Source organism: Canis lupus, chromosome 20, assembly GCF_048164855.1.
Source record: "Canis lupus baileyi chromosome 20, mCanLup2.hap1, whole genome shotgun sequence".
Taxonomy (NCBI): domain Eukaryota; kingdom Metazoa; phylum Chordata; class Mammalia; order Carnivora; family Canidae; genus Canis; species Canis lupus.
The window spans coordinates 38,197,654-38,216,195 of record NC_132857.1 but is presented as its reverse complement, the minus strand read 5'-3'; the positions used below and the strand labels follow the sequence as shown (position 1 = coordinate 38,216,195).

General features: G+C 35.3%; 1 long non-coding RNA gene across 16 annotated transcripts in view; it reads left to right on the top strand.

Annotated features, from left to right (window-relative positions):
* LOC140611880 (uncharacterized) overlaps positions 1 to 8,028 on the top strand; it is a 224,129-nt gene extending 216,101 nt beyond the window's left edge. For 15 of the 16 annotated variants that reach the window (XR_012013154.1, XR_012013156.1, XR_012013148.1 and 12 more), the window contains one exon: positions 5,724 to 8,028. This is a non-coding gene — a long non-coding RNA (uncharacterized lncRNA). The remainder of the gene's footprint in view (positions 1 to 5,723) is intronic. The other variant, XR_012013142.1, reaches the window with a different exon arrangement.
* Positions 8,029 to 18,542: the final 10,514 nt, after the last annotated feature.

Sequence of the window (18,542 nt, the reverse complement as noted above, 5' to 3'; positions counted from 1 at the left end):
CTATAATTGATTTTACAGCTTTTGTACCTTAACCTCTGTACTGATGTATAAGTGATTAATCTACTACTCATGTTATGTTTGTATTTACCAGTAAAATTATTTCCTTTAATAATATTCTTGCTCCTGATTATAGCTTTTTCTTTCCACTCAAAGAATTCCCTTTAACATTTCCTGTAAGGCTGATTTAGTGGTGATGAATTCTTTTAAATTCTGTTACCTGGGAAACTCTTTATCTTTCCTTATATTGTGAATGATAGCCTTGCTGGATAGAGTGTTCTTTGGCTGCAGATTTTTTTCTTTTCAGCACTTGGTATATATTATGACACTCCTTTTCAGACTGCAAGTTTCTGCTGAAAAATCAGCTGATACCATTATGGGATTTCCCGTGTATATAATGGTTTTATTCTCTTTGACTGTTTTTATTTTTTTTTATTTTTTTAAGAGTCCAAACATGCAATCTTTTATTAGAAAAAGATAATTTTTTTTATTTTAATTTATTTTTTTATTGGTGTTCAATTTACTAACATACAGAATAACCCCCAGTGCCCGTCACCCATTCACTCCCACCCCCCGCCCTCCTCCCCTTCTACCACCCCTAGTTCGTTTCCCAGAGTTAGCAGTCTTTACGTTCTGTCTCCCTTTCTGATATTCCCCACACATTTCTTCCCCCTTCCCTTATATTCCCTTTCACTATTATTTATATTCCCCAAATGAATGAGAACATATAATGTTTGTCCTTCTCCGACTGGCTTACTTCACTCAGCATAATACCCTCCAGTTCCATCCACGTTGAAGAAAATGGTATTATGTCTTTATCATTAATTTTTGCCATTTAATTACTAGTGTAGTATTCCTTGGGTTGATTTTGTTAGGAGTTCTCTATGCCTCCTGAATCTAGATGTCTTTTTCCTTCCTCAGGTTTGGGAATTTTTCAGCTATTATATCTTCCTCATTTTCTCTCTCTTCTTCTTCTGAGATCCCTATAGTGTGAAACAAAAGCCTAGGACCAGGTGGCTTTATAAATAAATTTTACCAAGCATTTAAAGAAGAATGAAAACCTATTCTTCTCAAATGATCCCAAAAAAATCAAAAAGAAAGGAGAGCTTCCAAATTCATTCTATGAGACCAATATTGTCCTGATACCAAAACAAGATAAAAACACCGAAGAAAGAAAGAAAGAAGAAAGAAAGAAAGAAAGAAAGAAAGAAAAAAGAAAGAAAGAAAGAAAGAAAGAAAGAAAGAAAGAAAGAAAGACAGAAAGAGAAAAGCACAAAAAGTATCCTGATAAACATAGATGCAAAAATTCTCAACAAAACATTAGCAAACTGAATGAACAATACATTAAAAACACTAATCACTATGTTCGAGTCGGATTTATCCCAGGGATGCAACAATGCTTCAATTGTAAATAAATCACTGTGATACATCATATTAACAAGAGAAAGGTTATAAACCTTGTGATCATTTCAACAGATGTAGAAAAAGCATTTGACAAAGTACAACATTCATTCATGATAAAAAATCTGAACAAAGTAGGTTTAGATGGAATATACCTCAACATAATAAAGACCATATATGAAAAACCCAAGCTAATATCATCTTCAACAGTGAAAAACAGAGCTTTTCTCACAAGGTTAGGAACAAGATAAGGAGTGTCCACTCTCCTGGAATATTATTCAACATTGTATTAGAAGTCCTAACCACAGCAATCAGAGAAGAGAAGGACATAAAAGGCATCCCAACTGGTTAGGAAGAAGTAAAGTTGTCACTATTTGCAGATGACACAATATTATGCATAGAATACTCCAAAGACTCCACCAAAAAACTACTAGAATTGGTAAATGATCCATAAAGTCACAGGATATAAAAATAACATGCGGAAATTTGTTGTATTTCTAAACATTCATACTAAAGAGAAATAAGAGAACAGTCCCATTTATAATTGCACCTGAAATATGACTGACATTGTTTCAGTTGCTATTTACATTGGGCCATACATAGACTCTAAAAACTGTTCCTTGATTCTCTGTTCTATCTTAACCATCTAGTTTCCAGACTCAGAGAAGTTTAGAGAAATGAAATTAGGATAAAGAGGGAAAACACTGAGAGTTGCAAAAAATGATAACTGATAGCCAGATGCCAAGGGGTCTATAAAAAAAAATAAGATATGGGGTTCAAAGATCATATAGTCACGTGGGTTTTATATAAACATGTAAATACATAAGTTATCAAGTTAAGTCTGACTCAACTAGATAAGATATGCAAAGAGTAGTGAGACTTTAAACAGTGATTTCCAAATATGTGACAAATTCCTTTTGTGGACCGTCTTTCAACAGTATAATTGAGCTATAACCAAAATAAGGCAGATGTTTAGGTTCAACCTTAGGTACATTTTTAGACCTCTTCGAGACTCAATTTCAGTATCTGTAAAATGATAGTAAAATATGAATTACAGGTTTAACAAAATTATTAATAAAATACCATGAATAATATATCATATGTATATCTACATATAAAATATATAATATAGGATTTGTATTCAGTCAAGGAAAGCTAAAATTATTGTTTTAAATGTAAGGTAAAAACAGTAAATGTTACATTTTTAACTACATCTGATTTCAAGTGCAAACTACTGGGCCTTTTCATCTTTCTCATTACTAATTGAATGATGAGATGAGTCCATATTTGATTGCTATATGGTGACCAACATTTAAAATGAAATTTGTAAAGTATAATGAGAAAGAGAGCTCCTCATATGCTCAAGCTTACATCCCCACACACATCATCACACAGTCAAATGTAAGCAGTTTATAACGATAAATGTGGGTGGCATTATCAGTGACAACATTACTTTTTTCCCTGAAGAAAATTAGGTTCAGAGGAAGAAAACCCTGAACATTCAATCCCATCACAGCCGGAAAGCTGACAACATCTAAGGCTAATTAAATGCTTGTTTAACATAGTTTTCTTTAACCAATATCTCATTACTATGATCTTAATTCTATTCCCTGAAGTCATGAGGCACTTTCAGGAGTCTCTCTTTTCTCCTACCATGCCATGTAAGAATGAGAATAACATGTGCAAATATGTCTATCTAATATCAATGATTTCATTTTAATAAGATTCTTTCCTTCCCATTTTTATTTGACAGTTGTGACTGAAATTGAAGTATATTCCTGGAATTGAAATTAACCCCCTTTACTTTTTTTTGTTAATAAAGATATTTATTGGAGCAGAGTGTAAGGAACTTAATACATAATGAAAACAAGGCATCGTATCAATTAAGTACTTGGACAAAGCAACCATTTGTTATACAAATTAAAATTCAATGCAGAAGATATATTAATTCTATTTATTGGAAGCTCACTCTGGGCCAATGAAGAAAAAAAAAACAAAAACAGTGTCCACAATAAATAGAAGTTTGACTTGTTGAAAAGTTAACAGGTCAACTGACAAAGAGGTACTTACATTTTACTGCCCAGAACAAGCACAGCAACCCCACTATATATCTTTAATGTTTCACTCTGCTAAACAAATAAACCTGGGACTCCTTAGCAGAATCCTAAATCTCTCATAGTAATATGTTTTCTTTCAAATGCATGGTATCAATGCCTCTTAAATAGTCATTGTTTTCTACTTTTGTCTGCAAAATATACCTTCCTCTCTGTTAAGGATATTGTGGTCTTCTCTCTTCTCTCAATGCCCCGAGGTCTCTCCCTGTTCACTATGAAATGCAAAATCTTCTCAAAGAAAATCTTACTCTATAAAAAAAAGAAGATCTTACTCTATGATCATGTATAAATTATAAATTTTCAGTGTCAGGGAATATGGATACCATGGTCATCCAGTGGCTAACCAGTATGTATTCCTCATCTTTCTTCTTGAAATATTGTTCCTATGAAGGATGAAGACTTTTTAAAAAATTCTCAGTGTGTGGTCTTATTTCACACAACATAAAACATATTCTTAGTGCTTTCCAAATATTATCATTAATTTCTACAGGAAACATAATAAGATGTGTATGATACTATCAGTTTTTAAAATGAGAAAACTAAGATTTAACAAGGATAAATAATTTATAAAATATTACAAATAAGTGATAAAACTAGAACATTAATATAGCTCTGATTCTTAGACACATAGTGGTTCTCCCTCTTTCTCAAAATATGCACTACTTAGAATAGAGAACCCAGAAACAAAGCCATGCTTATATGGTCAATTAATCTTGACAAAGGAGGCAATAGTATGCAACAAGAAAAAGACAGGCTTTTCAACAAATAGTATTGAGAAAACTGGACCACTTTCTTACACCATGCACAAAAATAACCTCAACATGGGTTAAAGACCCAAATATAAGACCTGAAAGCATAAAAATCCTAGAAGAGAGCACAGGCAGTAATTTTTCTGACATCAACCATAGCAACATTTTTCTAGGAAGGTCCCCTGAGGCAGGGAAATAAAAACAAAAATAAACTATTGGGATTACACCAAAATAAAAAGCTTCTGTACAAAAAAGGAAACAACAAAACTAAAAGAAATTATACAACTCAACATCAAAGCAAATAACCTAAATAATCTCAAATTCACAGTGTTCAAATTTGCGATAAGTGTCATTGGACTTTGTACTCAGTACAAAGAATCATAGAGTAAAACCATCCAAAGAAAGAAAGGCAGATAGAAGCTACATGTGTAGCTACAGAGGCCAGCCTTATGTAGATTAGGAATAAATGGGTTTTAGCCACGAAAAAAAAAAATTGAGCAAGAGACATGAACAGACACTACTCCAAAAAAGACATACAGATGGTGAACAGATATGAAAAAATGCTCAACATCATTAATCATTGGGGAAATGCAAATCAAAACCACAATGAAATATTACATTACACCTATCGGAATGGCTAAAACCAGAAACACAAGAAACAACATGGTAGCAAGGGTGTGGAGAAAAGAAACCCTCATTCACTGTTGATGGGAATGCAAACTGGTGCATCTACCAGTGGAAAATGGTATGGAGGTTCCTCAAAAAATTAAAAATAGAATTACTGCATGATCCAGTAATTCAAGTACTGGGTATTTACCAAAAGAATACAAAAACATAAATTCAAAAAGATATACACACCCTACTTTTGTTGCAGCATTATTAAAAATATCCAAACTATGGAAACAGCCCAAGTGTACATCAATAGATGAATGAGTAAAGAAGATACGGTATGTATACACAATGGAATATTAGTCAGCCATAAAAAGAATAAAATCTTGTCATTTGCAACAACATGGATGACCTAGAGGGTACAAAGCTAAATGAAATAAGTCAGTAAGGGAAAGACAATACCATATGATTTCACTCATATGTGGAATTTAAGAAGCAAAATAGATGAACAAGTGAAAAAGAGGCAAACCAAGAAACAGACTCCAAACTACAGAAAACAAACACATTGTAACCAGAGGGGAGGTTGTGGAGGGATGGGTGAAATAGAGGAAGGGGTTTAAGAGCACATTTGCCATGATAATACTGAGTAATGTATAGAATTGTTGAATCACTATATTGTACATCTGAAACTAATATAATGCTATATATTAATTATGCAGGAAGTATTTAAAAAAATAATAAAAAATAAAAGTCCAACAGGAAAAATAAAAATACCCATTACTTATTTGTAATGCGTAGAGAAAATATAATCTTCCAAGCAAGTGGTCTGAAAGGATTTTTTTTTTTTTTGCAGGAAAATGACTTTGATAATTCTGTTGAAGGACACAAAACTGCAAGCATTTTAAAGCAGAAGGAAAAAACCGTCGACCTCAAAGACGAAAAAATGGAACAAGCTAGAACTCTGAGTAATTCTTGCAGATCTGGGGAGTGGAAAGGAAGCCCCTGGTTGATAGAAGGACTTAATAGGCTTTTGAGGAAAGTATGAAGGCCTCCTGAGTTTATGGTAGTGTGGATATACTTTCTGTATATCATCTTCAGTTAATCTTTAGTGATTATTAGATTGTGTTCTAATGATTTTTAAAGATATTTTTTTTATGAAAGCATGTGGAGAGTTGCCAAGTCCTGTGCAAGCATGGACAGTGACAACAGATGCTGTCCACAGGGGCAGCCAATTAATGGGTATGGTGTCCACCACTGAAATATGCTGATAAGAAACTAAAAGAGGAAATACATAAGTCTTGTCATTGAGGGCTTAAAATTTAGTTGAAAATTGGGATAAAGATTAATATAAACATTCAATGTCTTAACTAGCTGGATTGGTATATCACTAAAGGAGATAGATCTCTCACTTGCAATGAATTAAAACTATTTGAATAATATATAGCATTTATAATATTTTTAAAATTTGAGTACTTTACATTATTATAGTAAGAACAAAAGATGTTTAGTTACCTAGGTAGAAAAGAGTAAAAATAGTTTCTTTATTATCCTTATAGTACCAGAAACAGAGCTACATGTGGATCCCATTTTGACTTGGGGATAGAACAATTATTTTCCTAAGACAATAGCACCCTCGAGGATTGTTACACAAGGGCCAAAATGGCTAAAATTTTACCATATGAACATAACAGAAATATCAAGTGAAGCCCAACTCAATTCTCTTTTACTTAAATAGATTTATTCTGTTCTCAGATTTAATGTTAACAAATGTCTGAACACCTGCTATCTGTGGCATACTCTGTTAGACACCGCAAGGAACAAAGGAAGTAAATGGCAAAAGTTCTTCATTCTGCAACATTGCCACGAAAGAAGCAAAGCTCCTTAAAGTGCTTCCTGGAGTCATCTAAATGTAGAGTATCTTCAATATGAGCCTTTCTTGATACCATTCAGAGAATAGGTATGACATGCAACAGGCCTGCTGTCTGTCTAGATCTAAAGAATCTAAAGAAAAAGCAGAAATCTAAGGAAAAGCTAAAAACACAATGTCATTGTGACAGGGGGCTGACTTTTTTTTTTAAACCAATACACTTTAACATTTACCAAGGTGATAGGAGTATTTTTATATTCTTGTGTGCTCTTTTATATTGTCATGAGAAAAATTTTTTCAGAGAATAAATTTAAAAATATGTAGTGTTTTTTCTCCTTATTACTCTAATGGCAGATTCTGTACCACAATAGAATATTTTAAAAATAACGATAATAGATAATAATTTCCTTTGACAAGGGCTATCATGAGAGCATAAAATGGAGGAAGGGAAAGTATACATTTCTTCTTGTGACAGGTATGTCAATGCCCAGAAAGTTCAGGACCATTTATCTATTTGTATGTCAGGCTTTGGTTGGATTATCATGGCTCTCAAAGCATGCCATATCCTACATCAATTTCTCTCTCCAGGAGGAAAATTATTTTTTTGGTAGAAAATGGAAGAATAGAGATTAAAAGTGCACATATAGTCTGCTGAACTACATATAGAAGCATTTTTCTCAGCGATTCTGTGAGCACCCATTTTCAAGCATCATATGACACAATTACCATAATTAATTAGCTTTATGGGGCTGTGCTCAGCAGTCACCTGCTTTCAAAAGGAAATTAAAGTTACTGTTTCTGATAAGTTAAAGAATCATTATGAACGTGGCTGAAATCATGAACCATAGTGTTATCATGTCAGGTTTTCTACAGAAAGAGAAAAATAAATATTTCTAGGAGTCACCAAACTTTCCATGAACAACAACAACAAAAAAGAAAAGCTAAATGAACTGTGAAAGTGTTTATCAGCCAATGAGAGTACCAAAGATCAAGGGTTAGAACTTCCCTCAAACCTTTATGTTTATGCATTTCTACCCTTGTTATCACATTAATAGTAGAGCTCTTTCCTATGTCATATAGAAGAGAAATCTAGAACAATGAAAACAGATTATATTTCCTTTTTAGTAACCTGTAGGTTTCTCAGTAACTTTACATTTTGTGTAGCCCGGGGGGCTCAGTGGTTGAACACCACCTTCAGCCCAGGGTGTGATCTTGGAGACCCAGGATCGAGTCCCATGTCGGGCTCCCTGCATGGAGCCTGCTTCTCCCTCTGCCTGTGTCTCTGCCTCTCTCTGTGTGTCTCTCATGAATGAATAAATAAAATCTTTAAAAAAATGACTTTACATTTTGAAAAGTCTTTTAAAAATGACCTGCTTGATTACATTTGTTTTGATATAAGGCAGAGTCTTGGGGGAAAAAACTATTATGTTTCAAAATTGAGTTTAGCTGTAGATAAACTGGGACATTTGTTTTTAAAAGTGAAAAATATTATACCGCCTGAGCTCAGGAAGTATAGACACTAACCAGGATTAACTAGGACTAACCAGGACTAACAAAACCAGGAATTAATGTGAAAAGTGGAAAGAATTTGTGTTATACTCTTTCACATGCTCCATGATTATCTTACCATATATAGAAGGTTGAATGGTGGTCCCTAGAAAGGTATGCCAATGTCCAAGTCCCTAGAAACAGTGAATGTCCGCTTACTTAAGAAAAGGGTCTTTGCAGATTTAATATAAAGATGTAGTCATCATGGATTACTGGATGGGCCTGACATAATGGCAAATATCCTTACAATAGAGAAAAGGAGACACAAACAGCAGAGAAGGTGGCAATGTGAGTACAGAAGTAGAGATTGAAGTGACACAGCTATAAGCTAAGGAATGATAAGTATTGCCAGCAGCTACCAGGAGAAAGGCATGGAATGGTTTCTGTCTAGAACCTTGTATCAGAGTGCAGTCCTCTGACACCCTGATTTCAGAGTTCTGGCCTCTAGAATTTTGAGAGAATACATTTATGATGCTTTAAAACTCTCAGTTAACGATGATTTGTTATAGCAGCCCTAGGAAACTAACACACTATTATCTTCCCTGAAATGAAATGGTAAATAAAAATATGCAAAAGGCCAAAGACAGGAGGTACATTCCCATTTCTTTAACCGTCCAAAGCTGTTTGGGAAGGGTTAGGTATAAAATATGCTGACATCTCAGAAGCCTGGCCAAGAGAGAGGAAGGGGAAGCCTGGTTCTGGCAAAATGAGGGAAACACTCCAGATAGGTGGGAACGGCCCATGGTGAGGTGGTCTCTTTTATATACCTACTAAATACAACATCTAATGAGAAAAAATATCTCTGATTTGGTTTATAAAAATGATATCATTTAAAAAAAAAAAGCAATCTGTGTGAGAAGGCAGGCACAGCAGCCAGAAGCTGGCCACACTTGAGTAGAAGAGATACGCTGGCAGAGAACCTGGCAAATTCATGGAGAAGACCAGAGGAAGGGAAAACAGGCAAATGCTGGCAAATTTCACCCTGTGATTGGAACCAACACTGTCGAACCATTGACTATCAGTTTAGTCCCCATGCAGTGTGGACAGCATAGTGTTCCCCACTTAGATGCCGTAGGGTCATCTGACTGTTTGAAGGGTTTGAGATGACCTGATGGGACATAGGAACTGCCCCACTTTCTGTTTCCCAAATACTCTCTTCCAGAACCCTGAATGATCTCTTTAGAACTCTGGGTTTTTGTATGGTTTTTGTTTTGAGAAAAATGGGAAAGTCCTTGAGAAGGCAAAATGGATTCCATTTTCTCAAATATTTGTGTGCTATTTTAACTGCTTGGCTGACAGGGGTAAATAGTAAGATATAGTGTTTTAAATTCTTTCCACAATGTTCAGCATGGTTTAACAGTTGACAGCCACTCTGATATATCAGGAAGATTAGGCTGTGTAAAATATTCTTTCATTTGATAATGACAATTTCATTGCTATTTTATGGAGCAGGTGCCATGGGGGGGAAGTCATGGTGATGAATTGACATCATTTAGATCTTCCTAATGTGATAATTTTCCAGTAATCCTAAAACCTCTGCCCTACTTCATATCAGGTTTTAGCTACAGGACTCTGACTACCCCTCTGGCTACACTTTTCTACCTGTAAGTCAGCAGGAAGCATAAAAAAGGGAGAGAGCATTCAGTGATATACAGTGAGTAAAATGAAATATTTTGGCATAGTGACAGGTCTAAAGTCAGCTTTATCATTCATTTGCTGTGTAGTATAACAGAAGTTTCTCACCTGAACATAGTTTCTGTGTCAGTCAGGGACTATAATCCGGGCTCATAAATAATTTATCTACTTTTCTGTCAGTGGACATTTTGGTAGCTTCCGGTTCGGGAATACTATGAATAACAGCAATAAAATCGGTATAGATTATTTTCTGTGAATACATGTACTATTTCAGCTGAGTATTTACCTGGGAGAGGAATTACTGAGGTACATTTTATGTGCATATTTGTTTTTTCAACATGACGCTAACTAGTTTTCTGAAGTAGATATATAAATTTTACTCTTTCAGTTGCATTATAGGAGAATTCTAGTTGGTCCACATCCTCACCAACACACAGTATTGAAAATAATCACATCTCAGCTACCAATTTTCTCCCTGAAATCTGTTTCTCCCACAATCTTGCACATTACAGTAAATGTCATAGCTGCATTCCACACCTGTGTGTCTGCATTGATTTCTCTATCTAAATCCAATGAAGCACAAGGCCTGATAACTCTATTTCTAAACATCTTTCTAATGTGTCAGCTACCCTCTCTCTTCATTGCCAACTTCCTGGTCTAAACAAACACCATTTCTCACCTGGTCTCCTGCAATAGCTCCCTAGCCTTCCTTGCTCCCTATTTTCCCTCCTTTCATTCCCTCCAATTCATAGAGTAGCCAATGAGATGTTTCCTAAAGTAAACTGGATTCTTTTATATCCCTGTTTAAAGATTCATTCTTCTCAACACTATTCCTTTTTTATGACTGAATAATATTCCACTGTATAGTTATACTACTTTGTTCATTCATTCATCTGTAGATGGACATTTAAGTTGTTTCCATATTTTTGCTATTATAAATAGAGCTGGTTATGAACATTAATGTACATCATTCTCAATGAAAGAAGCCAGCCACAAATGGCCACACACTATATGATTCCATTTATGTAAGATATCCAGAAGAGGTAGATCTATAGAGAAGGAAGAGATTAATAGATTTCAGGGGCTTGGAGAATGAGGAACAGAGAGTGACTGATTAATAGGCAAGAGGTTTATGTTCCAGGTGATGTAAAGGTTCTGAAACTAGGTAGTGAAGATAGCTGCACCACATCATGAATGCACATAAACTACTGAACAAATGGTAGATTTCATGCTGTATGTATTTTACAATAAATTCTTTTATAGTGAGGGTCAAACAATTCCACAAATATTTTGAAAACCACTGAACTGTGCACTTTTAATGCATGAATTTTATCGTATGTCAATTATATCCCGATAGGGATTTTAAAAAATGGGAGAGCTCATCTTGAGGCTGTGACTGTCAATTGACCTGTGAGTTGGACCCTAGGCAACCAAAGGTTCCTCTCCTCCTCTGTTCTGGGAATGTGGGCTCCACTTGCCTCCCCTACCCCCAGAGGCTACTACTGCAAGGTGATTTGGTGCTGAGACCATCTGAACTGAATGCATGACTGAACCCAGTTAAGACCTTTCCATGAATTTTCATGATTTGATGGGCAAGTGTGGAGGTCTACCTGTCCTGCCACTGCTCAAGACAAACCCTGTATATTCCCGTGCTTATGAAGCCTGCCATCTTCCAGTGTAAGGCAGTCTACTCTTAGTCTTTCCTTGCCTTCTGTATATGGAGACTGGTTTCAGATTATACCCACAATGCCTCCAAGGAACTTGCAAACCAACAAAGCCCTTTGTATAATTCCCATTTTACTTCAACCAAATTCTAAATTTCTCATCTAGGATAATCTGACTCCTCTTGAGCTATCATTCTCATTTTGAGCCATTCTCTTCCAATAAGTAACAACCAGCCATTATTACCTTCTTTTAGTTCCTATAACACACTGTTATTTCCTTAACCCAGTGCCTCTGAACTTGCCATTCCCTCTGAGTGGAATACCACCCTTATATTCTCCCCCATAGCTGAATTCTCCTCATTATTTACATTTCACTTTAAATTTTATCTCCATAGACTTCCCACAGAACTCCCCTTGCCCTATACAAGTAGCCCTAGGTTGCCTTCTGTGCTCACACTCACTTAGTACATTTACTCCTGACTCCTAGTCTATCACTTTTATACCTCATTCCCAATTTGTAATAACTGACATACTGGTTTACCTGTTTAACATCTGTTGCTCCCCAGCAGAGTATAAACCCCATGAGAGTAGGAATGTATCTACTTCATTTACCACTAACAGTGTCTAGCACACAGTCATTGCTTAAAAAAATAATGTATTGAACAAAATATTGAATTATTCCTGCATATCTCTCATTGGTCTACATCAGAAGCTCATAATTGCTCTGAATAAAGGCACTCGAGACACTTGGGTGGAGAATTCTTATTTGGCCTGATCCATATAGAAACTCCAAATACTTTTTTTTTTTAATAAATGAATAAGTGAATAAATTAACATTGAAACGTAAGCTGAGTCTCTTGTATTTTTAAATTTTAAATGTATAATGTATTTCTTATCTAAAGAGTAATACTTTTTATTTTAGTTTAGTTTACTTAATATTTGAAAATTTTATTCTCCAGATACATTCACTATATATTATAATCATATATACAAGGACACCTGGGTGGCTCAGAGGTTAAGTGTCTGCCTTCGACTCAGGGTGCGATCCTGGAGTTCCAGGATCGAGTCTCACATTGAGCTCCCCGCATGGAGCCTGCTTCTCCCTCTGCCTGTGTCTCTGCCTCTCTCTCTCTCTCTCTCTCTCTCTCTCTCTCTCTCTCTTATGAATAAATAAATAAAATATTTTAAAAACACTCATATATACAATCACTGTTTTCAACCTAAATCAAGTTTCATACTGCCAAATTCTGTAACTACTTATTATGGAGACAAGGTAAATTTTTAATTTTGATATTTTTACAATTAGACTAATTACAATTAGATTAATTATAAAAATGGCTGAATATAAAGATAAATGGACTATAATCACTCTCAGCCATTTTCTAGGTGTGTGGCAAATCCTTAGATCTTTCTGTGACTCACCATTTCCATCTATTTAAAGCAAAGATTGGGTTAACCAAATGTTACAGTTTCTTCGAGTTCCTTTTTCATACAGAAATTCCTTCTACAGATCTGCTCATTGGTTGCCATTTACTCTATTTCATTCTGCTACTTCTCTGAAAATAAATTTTGAAATGAGCCACCAGACTATATTTCAATTCTAATGGGAGTTCTCCTTTTGTTTGTACAATTCCTTATTTATTATTAGTTTAAATTATTTTTAAAAAGTCATATACCAAGTCAGAATCATATCTTAGTATGGCTGGTTGTCTAGCAGCCTCTGCCATTTCATTTTTGCAAGGAGATACAGTTCAAATTGAGCCTGGGAATTCATACACACCGGTAATTAGTTGAGCCTTGTAAATTGGAGGCTTTTCTCCTTGTAAGGCATCTCAGAGATTTTGTGTCAAGACATGAAACAATATAATATGTCAAGATTTGGGAAAATATATGCCAAACTGTGATGGCTTAGTTGAAAACACAGCTGGTAGGGGAAAAGGAGCTGGGAGATTGTAGGATGCAAGTAACACATTTAGTGTGTTTGGAATGTCTCTAAAGATGCCCATATAGTCTACAGATTCTCCTTCCTGTGGGAGTGCAAGGTTAAGTTTAAGACTAAGCAGCCCAGAGTATTTGGTAGTATTGTCCCCTTTACTTTGGGAACTAATTAAGGACAGAAAAAGAAAAGGAAATGAGAAATTGTTTGAAGTGACAAAACAAATGTAAGTTATCCTGACTAGATTGAAAATATTGATCAAAAGTATTGGGAAAATTCACATTCACGTGCTATGCTCAGATACGCATTGCCTTTTTTCCCCCCTTTCTAAGCATTAGTATTTTAGCCATCCTGCCTTTTAAGATGCCCTTCTGATTGTCTAAATCAGCAGAGATCATGTCTTTCTTTCCAAACAGCAGTGCTTGTGTAAAGCATATGAAGCCAAGTAAAACTTTATTGTCTAATTATTTCATGTTTGTGAGACACTTCCATGATGTGACTGCAAACTCTCTGTGGGCAGAGATAGGTGGTGGTTGCCAAGTGAAGAGGAATATTTACTGCTTATAGTCTGGTTAATTCAATTCCACAGATGTTTATTCTATGTCCCAACACAAGCTGCTACAAAAATTAAGCATAGCCCTGGATGCTTTTATCTCAAAAGGGTACCTCAGTGCTCTTTCACATGGATAACACTTGCCCGTTTTTAAATCTTGTCATAAAAAAGTGGAAGTGTTGGGTTTGGAAGGTATGTGAAGTGGTGCTGGAATGCGTCAGTGAGAAGCAACCTGGTGCTGTTGCAACTTCCTGGAAAGGAGGTTAGAATACACTGATCTGGGGCAGGACAGGACTTAACAAAATGAAAACCTATCCAAGAGCTCCCAGGAGAATGGAAAAAAAAACAGTGGAATACCTTAGCATCTTCATTAATGAAGGCTGAGATTTTATTACAGTGCTTTAAGAGCTCATGTTAACAAAAATCGCATTCTTAATACATCAGTTATGAAAGCTAAGTAAGCAAAATTGAGAAATCCTTATTGCATGTAGGCAGAAAGTGAAAATACCGGTCACCATTATGTTCTGGATTTTGTGTAAAGCATGTCACATAAACACTGTCATTTTGCTCTTGTAACACACTTAAGAGTGATAGTTAGGACTACAGATTGACAAAAGTAGATCAGGAGTGTATATAAGGTGGAACCTGGGCTCAAAGACATGCAGTGTCTGTTTCAATTTCATGGGCTGAAAAGGAAGCTGAACCCCCCAGTAAAATATGTTCTATGGGACCTTCTTTCCCAGATGTCTTTGCTATTATATATATATATATATATATATATATATATATATATATATATATGGTATGGAACACAGTGGTGTGTTAATATTCCTGCAACAAAGTGTTAAACATAGCTTAGAAAAATGTATATTCCTTCACATTTTTAGCTAGTGTGCTTATTGAAATTTTAACAGTTACTGCATAAAAATAGTGAATGCCATTACGTTTTCCTGCAGCAGAAGAACAATGAAGAAAAATTATACAATTTAATTTTACATTTGAAGTAAAGGCTAATCACAGTAGCCTATAAAGTTATTCTCTGGAAAGTTGTTCTGTAAAACAAATGTTACTGATTTTAATTAGAGTACATGTATGCACAATTTCACATTTAATGCTGAAACAGGAAATTAAAGAATTCAATCTCATTGGCCTTAAGTCAATTCAGAATGAAAAAAAAATAACTTCTCACTTCAGAGCTTATACAATAAACACAACTTTAAAGTTCTGTCTTTGAGTTTCAGGCTAGTCATTTTTAAAAAATCATTTAGAGGTTTCCATTTTTAAGCAAGATAACTTCTACCTATGCTCCTTTTCTCCTGCCATTATGTCTCTTGCCAGGAAACAATACCAGTGTGAAAATAGTTTTCAAAGGGTCAGACACAAAGGCAATAGGAAGCAGCTCTCTAGAAATTTTCCTTGTAAAGATGTTTTTAATTTCTCAATAGCTACATCACTTCTACCATAATGCATAGTGCATTTTACTCTAATTCCCTTTCTCTCTAATAATCCCCAGAGCACTTCTGCTTAGCTTTCATCAGCAATGGATCTGGTTACCTAGAAGAGCTGCTTGTACTCAAATGACCCAAAATAAAATAAATAGAAATATAATTAAAAGTTAGTTAAGTGTCCTAATGACCCGGTCTTTCCTATTTGTATATGTTGGGTAAACTGATCCAACAAGGAATAGAAAGAAAACATAGCACCTTCTTGCAGAGAAATATTTAATTACTCTGCATCACCTGCAGGAAAAAGTGCACATTTCTCCCAAAATATCCTTTGGGGTCCTCTATTACTTACATAGAATTTGCTTTGTGGGATTTGCACCACAGCTGGCAAGTTAGGACTACAGATTGGCAAAAGTAGATCAGGAGTGTTAATACTGGTGTATTTTGGTTTTGGTTTTGCTGTGTGTGTTTTGTGTTTTTTGTTTTGCTGTTTTGTTTTGTTTGTTTTTGTCTGTATGTTGGTTTTTCAAAGTAGACACTGAACACAGGACAAAGAAAGTTTTAGAGCAACTCTCCTCAGAAGGCTGTGTGTGGTCTGGAAACACCAGAGTGAGAGAGTGAATAAATGAAAGTATTCATACGCTTGAAAATGAAAAATGAAGCTGAGGTTGAAAACCATTTGTTAAGTAGTCAGCTGGCCCATCGAATGGAAAGATTTAGAACAAGAATTAAACTTTTTGTGCATTTCACAATTCTCTGTTTTCTCTATCTTTTACTCATGAAAGACACTGCTGCTCGCACAACTATTCTTCATGAGGTCAGGTGCTGCAACTCAACTATCTGCTGTGAACCCTGATGGTATAGACTTGCCAAGAAAGTTGAAACTGAGCTGGTAGAGCTAGAAAGTGGGAGGTGGATAAAACAAAGCCATCGGAAGCCCTCAGCCTAAGTGCTAAAAACCCAGAAGTTTTCTTTTTATCTGAGAGGCTGTGTTGCTTATAATTAAGAAACCAGACTCTACAGTGAGACCGGGCCTACATCCTACCTTTGCCACTACCTACTTGTGTGGTTTTGGCATAATTACATCTCTGTACCTAAAGTGAGACAAAAGTAATTCAAATTATGAGGTTGTTTGAACCCTGAATGAATTTACGGCAATGGAGAGGTGTTATCAATGACAGAGGTTTTAGTTGCTTCAGATCTGATGATCTTCCTCTAGCCCTTGCCAGAAATTAACTCTTAAAGTGAAAATAGTGTCAAATTGTTTCCAATTCCATTAACCTCCTTTTCTCTTTTCCAAACATCTGCTCTTATCAACTGCTTTTCTTTTTATAGAATCCCTAACATGCCTCTCAGTATTTTCTCAGATGGTGTGATGGTTCGTTTTACGTGTCAGCTTGGTTAGGCTGTAATAATCAGTTATTTAATCAAACACTCCTTCAGGTCTGTCTGTGAAGGTGCGTTTAGTTGCAGCTATCATCCACAAACGGTTGATTGAAAGTGAGAAAACTCAGAGCTGTTTTCCAGATGCTGTTATATGACACTCAGGTACCATCTGAAAGCAGACAGCTTCGGCAGTATAGCTAGATGTTCAGATTGCTCAGCTAGAGAAATGCCCAGAAATACACATATACATCGATTCATGGGCTGTGGATGATGATTTCACTGGATGGTCAGGGACTTGAACACAATTAGAAAATTCTGACAAGGGAGTCTGGGGAGTATGTTTGTGGATATGCATGTTTGGGCAGAAAATGTAAAGAGATCTCCAGTGATCTATGTGTCTATCTCTCCACTGATGCCACACAATCTTGATTACTTTAGCTTTTACTTTATATAAGTCCTGCAATAGGATAGACTGATTCATCCTGCTGTATTCTTTTTACAAATTGTTTTAGCTATTCTAGTTCTATTACCTTTCCATATAAATCTTAGAATAATTTTGTTTGTAACTACAAAAATCTGACTGAGATTTCTTTTTTTCCCCAAAGATTTTATTTATTTATTCATGTGATACACAGAGAGAGAGAGAGAGAGAGGCAAAAACACGGGCAGAGGGAAAAGCAGGCTCCCTGTGGGGAACCTGATGCAGGACTCGATCCCAGGACCTCATGACCTGAGCCAAAGGCAGATGCTCAGCCACTGAGCCACCCACGTGTCCCTCTTACTGAGATTTCGAAAGGAATTGTGCTAAGCCTATATGTCAATTTGGGGGGAATGGAATTTATATGGTATGTTTTTCATTTCTTAAGATCTTATCTGATTTCCTTCATCATTTTCCACATATAGATCATATAGAAATTTTGTTGGATTTATGCATAAGCATTTAGTTTCATTCTATTATTTTTCAAGTCTTTTTTCAAATTTCAATTGTTCATTGCTTGTATATACGAAAGCAATTGATTTTTCTATATCAACCTTGTATTTTGTGACCTGGCTATAATCAGTTAGTTCCAGCAGTTTTGTTTTGTTTTATGAGTTGTTGGGACTTTCAACATAGACAAATATGTCATGTGTGAATATCGACAGTTTTATATTTTCTTTCCTTATGTGAATAACTTATATTTCCTTTTCTAGTTTTATTGAATTATCTAGGATTTCCAGTACAAAGCTGAGTAGGAATGGTAAGATACACCCTTGCTTATTCCAGGTTTCAGAGTAAAGTGTTTGGTCTTTATCCATTTAATATGATATCTGCTATAGGTTTTCTGTAGACATTCATTACCAAATTGAAAAATTTGCACTCTATTTGTAGTTACCTGAGAGAGGTCTTGTATTTTTTTTTTAATTTTGAATGGAAATTGGATTTTTTCAACCATTTTTCTGTGTCAATTGATACAATCACTTTTTTCTTTAGCCTAATGATGTAGTGAATTACATTAATTGATTTTCCTATGTTCAACCAGGCTTGCATCCTTGGAACAAATCCCACTTAGGCTGTGGCATGTAAGTCTTTTTATATACAGTTGGGCTCAATCTGCTAATATTTTGTTGAGGATATTTGCAGCTATGTTCATGACAGAA